The sequence below is a fragment of the Bos taurus genome, chromosome 7, assembly GCF_002263795.3.
Source record: "Bos taurus isolate L1 Dominette 01449 registration number 42190680 breed Hereford chromosome 7, ARS-UCD2.0, whole genome shotgun sequence".
In the NCBI taxonomy this organism is placed as follows: domain Eukaryota; kingdom Metazoa; phylum Chordata; class Mammalia; order Artiodactyla; family Bovidae; genus Bos; species Bos taurus.
Genome location: NC_037334.1, coordinates 107,153,164 through 107,165,654, shown reverse-complemented (window position 1 = coordinate 107,165,654; position 12,491 = coordinate 107,153,164). Strand labels below are relative to the sequence as shown.

Genomic DNA, 12,491 nt, shown 5'->3' with positions numbered 1-12,491 from the left:
AGAATGGACCCTTCAAGGCCCGCAATGGAAACTGTTCCTAAAATTACACTTTGTCGCAGTACCAGTAAGTTAGCCAGTGCGAACAAATGTTCCGGAAGTTATGGAAAAGAGGAAACGCTTTAGACCTGGGACAGATGTCGAATCAGGTTCGGTCTTTGTGCCTTGGCCTTCGGGAAGTTCCCTCACGTCTCTGAGGCTGTCTCCTCCCATGTAAACTGACTTCTTGCTCCCGCGTGTACCTGTCTAATGAGAGCGCAGTGTGTACTGCTGAGCGAACTTGCTTTCCTGCAGGAGAGGGACAGAGGGAAGACTCACACACGATTCTTCGACCTCCTTTTCTTTCCTGGAAGGAAGGCCTTGGGAGAGACCTTTGTTGTTGCTGTTGCTATTATGTATTGTTATTGTTTATTGCTATTGTTCAGTGATATTCTCTTGTTCTGGTGTTCTGAGATTTTAGGTTTTGTTTTTTCCTCCTGGTGAGGTGAAAATTGTGTTAATCCTTTGCCCATGTGGTCTGCCTTTATCCATCTCTCTGAATTATTTAGGTCAGCTCTTGTCAACCCCCTCTGCAGGTTAGGATCACCTGGGGAAGTTGTAAAGCATCATGGTGCTTGAATCTTACACAGGGATTTCAAAATTTCTAGGAGGTGGTGCCCAGGCAATAAAATGTGCCTAGATGATGTCAATGTCAGCCAAAATTGAGAACCACTGACCTAGTCTAGTTGAGAGAAACTAGAAGTGAAAATTTTGAGGATTGTCTCCCTCCATGGAGAAATCTATCATGGTTTTTTTTTCATACCCTCCAGCTCTCAAGCCCTCTGCCCAGCTTGTCTCCCTTCCTTCTCCCTGGGGTTTTAGGTCCTCAGAGGATTTGTGGTGAAAGCCTCTGTGCATCCGTTCTGTTCTTCAAAATGTTGGGGCACGGTTGAGGTAGAAGGGTAAAGGTCAATAGTTTATGAGATTGTGCCATAATTGCTACTTGATTGTAAAATTTAAAAAAAGTACTGAACATTCAGCTCATCTCCCTTCCTCCTTGTACCCTGCCAATAACACATGCACAGTTTTGTCAAAAAGACAGCAGAAATGATTATTCATTGTAACCAGAGAAACGGCATGTTTTTGGAAGTAACTGCTCTACTAGGGGAGGGTGTGATCCTTTGCCCTGTGTTAATTATAAATTTTAAGAAAGAAAAGCAGATGCTGTTTTTCTTCTTTAACTGAATATATATTCTGTAGGATTTTTTTTTTTTTTGAAGCTACTTAGAAATAGTACAATTTGATGTGCCTGATACCAGGGGAATCTCATCCTTCAAGAGACTACCCTAATTCTCCTTCCTGTTGGTTTGCACATATTCCAGCCAGTCTCCTCCTCACCTCCTTTCCCCTTGGTGTGTTTGTACATGCTCCCAGTACAGTATCCTGAGATTTTTGAAGTTCTTTGCAGATTGCATCAATTCAGAAACAGCAGCTCGCCTGGCTTATCATTTGTAATTTTTGTCGAGATTCTCACAGGTGTTGAATGTGGTATTTTAGTACTTAGCGACACCTGGCCAGGCTGGTAGGCAGTTATGTTCATTTTAATTGATATATGATATACTTATTGTGCAGGAAAGTATCATTCTAATAGGCTTCCTATTCCCCAGATTGAACATAGATCTTTATGGTAAAGGATAACAATCATAAACAAATCAATAATTCAGGCACAGCTGAATGGAAAATACAGTCTTGGGGAATCGCTCCCTAAAGACAAAATAATACTGTCACTCTTCTGTCACTAAACAAATAAATGTTATGGGCTGTTATCACGGGAAAAAATTCAAACTAAGGTGTCAGGGAGTGAGGTTAGAATTTGTCTCACCTTTCTTTAATGATCTGGTCTAAGTTGCTTAAGCTTCGAGCTAGTCGTCTGTTAAGCGCATGACAGTGCAGGCCACGAGAGGTGGTGAAAACGGGTAAGAAGCGTCTGTGTTTGGCCTGGTGGCGTAGTGGACACTCACTAACTAGCAGTTCTTCCAACTCTAGAATTGTAAGAACTCTCTGTTTTTCTGAAGAAGAATCAGGCCTCTTCCTCCTCCAAGGGTGGCTTTCTGTTTGTGGGAATCGTTCTTTGTAAGTTTGACCTGTATTAGTCCACGCATGCCTAACTGGCTGCCACACGTGAGCTGTCTAAACCATATTGTTCTACATTTGTAGGGAATGAAAAGAAAGATGCACCAGAAAGTTGAAAATCTTTGTCTCCCTGTCTTAGGCGTCTTCCCTTTGCTTTCTCTGGATTACCTTCATTTTTGTTTGGCTAATTTGGCTCCCCTTATGTTTTTTTTTTGTTCTTATAATAATTTGTCATTGAAGAATTTCCAACCTGCCTTTCCGCTTGCCTTCAAATACTTTTCTGTTGAAAAATTCTCCTCCTTCAGAAAGGTATGTCCTTAGGATTAGCGGGAACAGGAGAAGTCAGCGTGTATCATTCATGCCTGCGGAGGTCAGAGCCAGTCTTGGGCAGTGAGGCGGAGACCCTATGGTCTAATAAACGAGATGGATGAAGAAAGCCCTTCTCTCAGTTCCAGTCTTGACAGTGGAGGTCACCAGTGTGACCCCGAGTCAGGGAGCAGATGTAAAAAGGACCCTGGTTTGTGGGTTGTTAGCACATTTCCTTTGACTTCAGCACTCCTGAGAGCACTGCAAAATGCACTCTAAGGGATATCTTTTTGCTTCCTGTCTCAAGTTGTCAAATAACCTTTTAATTAAAGAGGACTGGAAACACTCAACTTCTGACCTCGCCGTCTGGGGCCTCCAGGGTCCCTGCTGCCCCCAGGACAGCCCTTGGCCGCCCCTCCTGTGCTCGCCCGGCCCTCTGCCTGCTCCGGGATTGAGAGCCCAACCGCAGGCCTGCCGCGGAAGCTTTTGGGTTACTCTGGGCCAAAGTCACCTCCCAGAAAAGCAGGTCGGTGTTCCCGCGATTATCACGTGAGATGCCGTTTCAGCTGGCCTGCCGCGCGACGGACACGATGTGTATATGCATCCTGTCCACAGACACTGCCTCAGTGCCTGCTGTGTGCGGGCCGGTGCTCGAGCGGCCTGCTGCTGTGTGTGCGCCCGGGCCTTCAGTCCTGCGCGGCCCGGAGCACAGCGCCGCCTGCTGATTCCAGAAGGAGGAAAGGAAAAACGGTCATGCGCCTCCTCCTCCTGGACAAGAGAAGTGGCCGGGAGCGCCCGCTGCCCTTCGTCTCCGCCCGGGTCTAAGCCTCGCCTCACCCCAGCCTTGCTGACCTTCTAGCGCTCTGGAAAGGTTAATAGGTGGTACGTTCACTACCTTTTCCTGGGATACCAGACCTCTTCAGCTATGAGTTAACCCAAATTAGATCCTGGATACATGATCAAAATAAGCAGCCTAAAGGAACAAAAAGAGATCCCAGCAAGCATTCTGGGTTGCACTAGTATCGGAGTGTTTCTTTTTCTGTTTTTTTCTTGCCAAACCAGTGCTGATTCAAGAAGAAAATCTTTACGTGAAAGATAGTTTGGTCCTTTCTTATGCCATCTTATTTTTCATATTATTAGGTATGCATTACATACAGTGATGTTCCATTTAAAATTAAATTCTTGTGTTTTTTCTTTTATGTTTTGTTTCATTTTCAAATTGTAATTCAGACTACTCCAAGATTGCGGGGTAAGATTCGACTCCTTTTGTCAGCAGGAATGACTCTAATAGTTGTAAAGTGACAGAGACAAACTTTAGAAAATAGATTTGCAAGTGAAAAAGAATGCCTTATTGTTTCCTGTTGACTATTCACATTTTCTCTCCATTCTATCATTTAAATATAGATAGCTTTTACTGATTCTAACAAAATAATACTAAAATGCTAAATCTTCTTTTGTTGCAAATTCTCCTTGTTTGTGTGCCCATCTTAAAAGTCATTTCTCTTCACTTGTAATTCTTTTATTCCTGGAGTTCCTCACCGTTGGATTTGTATGTCTACTTTTGTACTTAACAACTGTTATTGTCGTTTTTCTTTCTTTTCAGTAATGGTCATGATTTTTCACCAAAAATTTGGTAATTATAATTTTTAAGAATTATAATTAAAAGAAGCACTTCTTAAGACATTTAAGAAAAGTCTCCCATAACCAATTCAAAGGCCAACTCTAGCTTTGTATGTAATAGAGTTTTTTTAATTAAGAAGTCTTCTAACTTATATTTAAAAGACAAATGGACCAATCTCTATGCTTGCCCTGAACTTTCTTATACCTCCAAATACACTAATGTTGTTGATTCAATTAATTTATTAATTTTTATAGCCAAATACTAAATTTCCATATACAACTTAATTGTTAACTGAAATATTTACTTTTCCACTTTCCTTTTCTCAATTACTTATTAGCATTTTTAAAATAGAAAGCTTGATTTTAATTTTAATTAACTTTTAACTTTAATCTCATGAAGGAGTTCTGTTATAGATAAAAGAAATGTGTTCCAAATCACATAAAAAGTCGTTTTTTCAGAGTGCCTACTTTAGTACCCTTAGTACCCTTCAGTATTCAGACTAAGCATTTATTTTCCTTGAACTGTGCTGTAATATGGTCATTATTGATTATTATCGGTATTATATCAGTAATTAGTAAATCTAAAGGGGACTGCAATAAACACCAAGATAACTGCTGTAATACTAGATTTCTCGTTGCCCACACAAAAAAACAATTTCCTAATGTTTAAGACTTATTGAAACCAGATGTCTTAAGTGGTAGTGAGCTCTTTCTTACAAGAGTTATTCAAACTGAGATAATCTCTTGAAGAGAAGGTGGAAAGTTGGAAGCACTGGGGTAAGGAATTGACCTACATAATGTTTAAATTTCTTTCTAATCCTGGGAAGTGTACTGGGCTGGCTCCAATTTTGTTTCATTCAGCAGATGTTTACTGGCTGTGTGCTGGCTGGGCGCTGTAGAGTATACAGAGATGAGTGAGAAGTATATACTCTTACATAGGGAAAGCAGATATAAGCAGTGAGAATGTTTCGAGCAACATGATGGTGTCAAATTAAAAAAAAAAAAAGGCCCTATGAGGTGTAGGGACTCTGGAGGACAGGGCCATAAGAGACTGAAGTCTTCGGTGGAGGATGCGTGGAGATCAGATAGGAGAAGGGAGGGCGTTTGAGGTGGTGCAGTCCTAAGGAAGGCTCGGAGCGCGAGCAGGTGTCGGAATGGGTGAGTTTGCGTGCGTTGGTTAATCTAAAGAAAGAGCAGAAATCATCCAAAGTGATTACGTGCACACACGGGCAAATTTTGAAGAAACCTTATGAAAATATTCTAGTTGAAAATTCAGAGTAACTTCCAATTTTCATTTCGACTTTTCCTGTCTTATTCACCATTCCCATGGTAACAACTTCTCTTAACATATATAAAAGGAAACACTACTTTGGGTTCTAACTACTAATCAAGTACCCAGTTCAAATGAAAGAAAATGAAATGTTAATTTTCATAACAATAGAATAGTTAACAGTTATTGGATGTTTTCATTCATTTAATTAAATGTATTCATTTAATTCCCTGAGCACCCTGTTTTAGATATGGACTGTTGGTATTCCAGGTTACAGATGTGGAGACTCAGGTTCACATAATTTGTGAGTAACCGTATAATACTGTGTTGTCGTTCAACCACTAAGTCGTGTCCGACTCTTCGCGACCCCATGGACTCAGCACTTCAGGCTTCCCTGTTCTTCACTATCTCCCGGAGTTTGCTCACATTCACGTCCATTGAGTTGGTGATGCCATCCACCCATTTCATCCTCTGTCATCTCCTTCTCCTCCTGCTGTCAATCTTTCCCAGCATCAGCGTCTTTTCCATTGAGTCAGTTCTTCCCATCAGGTGGCCAAAGTATTGGAGTCTCAGCTTCAACATCAGTCCTTCCAATGAATATTCAGGACTGATCTCCTTTAGGATGGACTGGTTGGATCTCCTTGCAGTCCAAGGGACTGTCAAGAGTCTTCTGCCACACCACAGTTCGAAAGTATCAATTCTTTGGCGCTCAGCCTGGATTCAATAGTAAATCAGTCTCTTGGATAACCAGTCATAGGTCAGTGATGTGCTTAGGAGTATTTATTACTAGAAAGCTTTGTTGGACTGTCCCAGTTGTCAAAGCTTAAATGATGTAACTGAAATTCATGATACCGTGTTTTTTCCATCTTTGTATAAAAAAAACAATATCAAAAAGCAACTACCCAGTGAGATTTGATTATATAGTTACTAACTTGGTAGGTTCAGCGTGCTGACCCACTACAGCTTGTTGTACTGACCCTGAGCGTTAGCTGCCTTCTGTGGGTAGGCGCTCCTGCGCCAGGAGGTGGAGGCTCTCATGATACTCAGTGTGCATTCACATATCCAGCAAATGTTCTTAATTTCAAAGTTGTATATAATTCTTCATGAGTTACATTTTTTCTTGCACTCTTTCTAAATTTTTACCAAAAGTTTATGAAGGAAGCATAAATATTATTACTCTTTTTTAATGGATGAGGAAATCGAGCCTATGTAGGTTTTCATTAATTAGCAAAACTGGAACTATAATCTCCCTCTAAATCGTTTACTGGATTATGTGCAGATAACTTCTTAAATTTCCCAGCTTTTCTTATAGAAATGATTTCTTTATTTAAATGATCCTTTAAAAGCAATCCAGCTAATATTAAGTGACGTGATTTCACAGCAGTGTTTAAAGTACAGGTATTGCTAGAGACACACAGTTTTGTGCCATTCCCTGAGGCATCAGCGGTTGCCCTCTTCTTCAGGTTCTTTCTTGAGCCCGAGCTCAGAAGTTCCTGGGATCTCAGTGTCATCACCTGAGTCAGTGCCTCTCAATTCTCTTCGCTCGGGAGAGCCGCTCCCAGGAATGTCCTCTGAGGAGTGAAGGTGGAGCCTCTTCAGTATGGCTCTGCTGTCTGCCTCCTTTATGCTCTTCAGCATCGGTTCCGGTCAGTCGCTGAGTCGTGTCTGACTCTGTGACCCCACGGACTGCAGCACGCCAGGCCTCCCTGTCCATCACCAACTCCCGGGTTCAGCCAAACCCGTGTCCATTGGGTGGGTGATGCCAGCCAGCCATCTCATCCTCTGGTGTCCCCCTTCTCCTCATGCCTTCAGCCTTTCCCGGAGTCAGGGTCTTTAGCATCAGTGCTCCTCATCTGCTGAGACAGTTCTCGGCGAGCAGGAGCAGATGGGGCAAAGCCCAGGGCCCCACCCTCCCTGCTGCAGTGAACTGGGTCTGCGAAGCCCTCAGGGCCTCCCCTTCCCTTTAACGTGATCTAAGACATTTTACCTCCCTAGCTGTGTTTTTGACTAAACCTCCTTCCCTCTTTCCTGGTTAATTAGCCTATGTAAGACACTTGGCATCTGATATTTATTTGGAAAAAATAAAGTAAAACAAAAACTTCTGCCAGTTTTCCCACTAGAAAACGATAGTAACACTTGTAGCAACATAGAAATTAAACATTAAACTAATTGATTTTACTGTTTGTCATTCACTAATTAGACTCACATTGTTACACCCATGGATACTGGTAGGATTAAGCCTTACCCGGTCTTTCTCATTTATTAGCAAGATTTCCTTATATTAAGAGCAACTTTCCTTTATTAACTTCTTGGTTTACTTGAGTTCAATTTATATAGAAAAGGAAGGAATAATACATGATATTTTTCTCTTCATTTACCATTTTAAAAATGCTAATTTGGTTTCCAGTGTTCTCCAAGGTGACCAACGAGGAGTTGTTATTTTTGTGTAGGTGTTATTATAATCTCAACGATCCCTTGCAGTTATTCTTTTAATCGTTACTCAGATTGGCCTTCTTTTGGTAGTAGACGCTTCTTTGGGTTGGTTCCCCTGTCCTTTTGACGCTGACTCATTATGTCAAGATGTGCCGGGCTCATCTTGTGCATTTCACGCTGGGAGACCTGGCATCACTCGTTTTTCTGAAGAACTTTGGTTCTTTGAATGAATTGGGCTTTTTAAAGAAATTTATCTTCTATGTCTGTGCTGCTCTCTGAGTCTTATATCACTGCATTTTCTGCCTTTCATTCCTCCAGCCTAAAACCTATTTTAGTTCCCATCACAAGTCCAACCTTTCCATTATAAACACAGCAAGTTCAGCCCCCCTGGGTTTTAGAGAATCCTCATTTAGGGATTCTCAACACACTAGGAACTTCTAGTTCTATATACAGGAACACCTCATTTTATTTTGCTTAGCTTTATTGCATGTTGTAGACACTGAAGTTTTTACACACGGGAGGTTTGTGACAACCCTCTGTAGAGCAAGTCTGTGGGTGCCATTCCTCCAGCAGCATCTGCTCATTTTGTGTCTCTGTGTCACATTTTGGTAATTCTCAAAATGTTTCGAGCTTTTCTTTTATTACTGTATTTCTTTGTGATCTGTGATTAGTAGTCTTGATGTTACTACTATGACATACTGAAAGCTCATATAATAGTATTTTTTAGCAATAATCAAAATACTATATACATTCTTTTAAAAAAATAATGCTATCACACACATAATAGACTACAATACAGTATAAACATAACTTTTATATGCGCTGGGAAACCAAAAAGATCCGTGTGACTCACTTTATTGTCACTTTACTGTGGTGATCTGGAACCAGCCCTACAAAGCTCCTAGGTATCCCTGTATCCAGCACTCTCTTAACTCTATCTTACTTTCTGCTTTTGGAGAAATTAGGAGTGGAACTTAGGAAAGAGAAGTATTTTTATATTTTAGCTGCCCCATGAATTCTCTGGGAATTTCCTTCCGATTTTGTCTCAGATGTTCTGCATTTAAGTGCTAAAATATGACCTCTTGGACCCATTTGGAAATAAGTAGAAAAAGTGTTCCAACTGTAAGGTGTGACATCATCTCATTTCAGGGCTTTTAAACTCCCTTGTTCTACAGTGAAAAATACATTTTGCCTTTAAGGTGCTTGTTGGATGTTCACTGAAGTGATTGTATCACTGACTAGAATGACTAGCAATTTGAGAAACACTGCTCTGGTTCATCTCCTTCCAAGGATAGGTAAGAACTAGATCAGGCGGTCAGTGACCCTCTTGAGTAGAAAGCTGGTAGATTTCCGTGGTACACTGTGGACTGTGGTTCTGGAGATGGATAGTGCCAACCTTCTCAAGTTCTTCAAACCCAATGTGTTGATCTTATGCATGAGTAAGTGTTAATATTCCTTTCTCTCATATCTTTGGGAGTAAGAGAATCGAACAGATTCTCTTTATGATTTTACTTAGAATAGATATTAAATGGGACTTTGAGGCAGAAAGGTAGTTTGGTTAATTTAATTTCCTAATTAAGTCAAACTTACTTTTACTAATAACTTAAATATTAAACTGTTCATTTTAACTCTTATCCTAAATCATTCTCTTGGCTTTTTTAAGACTCAGTCAATTAGAATTTACCTGTCAAATGTATTCCTTTTCTTGGGTTTATCTGCATGACATTAAATAAATAGTTTGAACTTTTCAACTTTTCAAACAATTGTGTTGAGTTTGACGAGGCTGATCCAGCCTATGTGCTTCTGTATGCAGTGCATGCCGAATCCCTGAAAGCAACTTGTCTTTCATGGAGAATGACTGTGTGTGGGCGCAGAAAAGGAGATTTTAAAAATTGGAAATCAGGAGTAAACAAAAAAGAATTCTGTCTTCAGGGAGTTAGGACTTTGCTATTATGGTACTTTTCTATTTCTATTATGGCTCTTTAGAATGAACTACCTTCAAACTGATATAATGTAAGTTTTGCTTGCCTAAATACTTTTATATAATAAATAATTCTTAGAAGCAGAAAAAAAAGATATAGAAAATAGCTAAGTACTGTTTGATTGATACTTGTAATATATTTGTAATCATCTCTCTTTCTTAGGTTAAATTTCCAATTTTTTTTCTTCCTACTATCTCTTTCCTCACATATGGCTCTAGGAGTTTCTCCAAGAAAGCAGTTTTGCTTTGAAGATATTTCATTTCCTCTCATGAAGGATTCTTCTGTTCTTTTAGATTTGAAATCACAATAATGCCCTCAAAGACCCAGCCCCTTCCTGCCCTCTGTTAGTAAATCTTTCCAAAGTCAGCCTTGGGAATCCAGTTTGGAGGTTTCAAGTCCAGAGATGCCTCTCTGGGGTACCGAGGATGAGACAGTCATGCAGGGAGCTGCTCATGACCAGGAGAAACCGTCTAGAATGACACGTTCTGAAACTCCTTGAGGAGGAGGATTATATTTGAAATTTAAAATCATTTATGTCCTATAGTAACCAAAAGCTTCTTTGAATGAGAAGACCGTGTGTTAAGTTGCTTCAGTCTGGTCTGACTCTTTGCGACCCCATGGACTGTAGCCGACCAGGCTCCTCTGTCCACGGGATTCTCCAGGCAGGAGTACTGGGGTGGGCTGCCATTTCCTTCTCCAGGGGATCTTCCCGACCCTGGGATCGAATCCATGTCTTTTACATCTCCAGCATTGGCAGGTGGGTTCTTTAACCACTAGCGCCACCTGGGAAGCCAGTCTCCCCTATTCATGATTTCATTTACCCACAGTCAACCGTGGTCCAAAAATATTAAGTAGAAAATTCCAGAAATAAGCAATTCGAAAGTTTCACATCGTGTGCCTTTCTGACCAGTGTGCTGAACCCTCGTGCCATGCACGCCATCCCTCCTGGAGGGTGAATTCCTCCTGTGCTCGTGAGTCCAGGCTGCTGGCTCTGCCTGTCCCCGAGTAGTCCTCGCAGGTCCTGGATTGATCATTGCAGTGGTACGGCGCTTGTGTTCACGTGGCCCTTATTTTACTTAGTAAGGGTCCCAAAGGTGCAAGAATAGTGATGCTGACAGTCTGGATATTCTCTTACTTTGCCTAACTTATAAATTAAGCTTTATCATAGGCATGTGTGTATAGGAAAAAACATGGTATACATAGGGTTCAGTGCTATCCAAGTTTCAGGAGTCCTCCAGGAGTCTTGGAAAGTATCCCCCACAGATAAAGAGGGGCTACTGTTTTATATATGTGTGTGTGTGTTGATAATAATATACATATTAAATAGCATGTATATGAAATACATTATATATATATATCATAATAAATAAGACTCAAGCCAATTTTGAACAGCAATAAGGAACTTAACATTTCAGCTCTACAAAATAAATGAAGAGTTTGAAATTCAATCAGTCCTATTTTATGTTGAGGCAAATGTACTTGGCTTTTTACGAGAATCATACCTTCTGCTCTGGTTTACATAAGAAATTGGGTGAAATCCTCTAAAGGATTCATTTTCAACTTTGCCATTACAGCATACCTTACAATCAAGGTTTGCAAACCATTTTCTTTGTAAAAATTTCTAAATTAGACTAGATTCGGTAGGGTTTCTTACTTTCACGCGCTTGGATTTTGGTAATACTTTCTTGAGTGGCAGAAAGAGAGATGAATTTAGCAGGCATGCTGAAATTTGCACATAATCTGTGGCTTTTTTGTTGTCAGAGGTGCCTACCAGCGTACCGTTATTTATTTACTTGCTTATAAATTGTTTTATTAGGAAGGCCAGTCCTTTACTCCATAAATGCATATCCCCCTAAAACGTATGTCATGATCTTTTACTTCCACACTATTGTGGGGGTAGAGCAAATTCAGGGAATGCACACGAGTATGTGCTACACGTGTCCTTATTACCTATCACATTCATCAGTCTGTGAAAGAAAACACGGAATATGGCGCTGGGGGCACTGAGGACAAATAGGGCACCAGACCCAGCAGAGGCCTGAAGAAAGGCCCCCCACACGTGACACAGAAAGGCGGATCATGTGGAAAGACCTTTCAGTGATTGCAGCAGAGGCCTGAAGAAAGGTTCCCCCACACACGTGACACAGAAGGCGGATCGCGCACAAAGGCCTTTCAGTGACTGCAGCAGAGGCCTGAAGAAAGGCCCCACACACGTGACACAGGAAGTGGGATCGCTCGGAAAGGCCTTTCAGTGATTTCGCTGCTTTGCTCACAGCTCACGCTTCATCTTTTTGTTAAACGGAATGTGGATTTGAAACCTATTCCAGTCTCTGGATTTATGAAAAAAATAGAATTTTTAACTTTTTATTAAAAAAAGACTTTTATTTTTAATAGCCTATATAGTATATACTTTTATATTAGTTATTTTAAGGCAACATTTAAATTAGACGCCTACTGTAATTTCTTACGATTTCCTGGTATGTCTCAAGGCTCTTTAAAACCTGTTTTACGTGCAGTGGGTTCTACAAATATTTACCTCTTTTTTGTCAACTTCAGGAAACCAGTTGAAAATTTTTAGAATTAGACTTTGGAGCTGTGTAGTGTATTTTCAGACTATTACAAATCTATCTAAATCTACAACCTGCTAGGCAAGATCGAATCCCTTCCAGCTTGTGATTGTAATATGTGACTTGTGCGGCCTTGAGCCTGTCTCACAAATGCGTTTAGTATTTTCTGCACTGAGTTCCTCTTCTGTGCCAGGCAGGTCTCTA

General features: G+C 40.7%; 1 protein-coding gene across 1 annotated transcript in view; it reads left to right on the top strand.

The window, feature by feature from the left end:
• FBXL17 (F-box and leucine rich repeat protein 17) overlaps positions 1-12,491 on the top strand; it is a 522,649-nt gene that overhangs the window by 343,668 nt on the left and 166,490 nt on the right. The gene's annotated exons all lie outside the window — the stretch shown is intronic.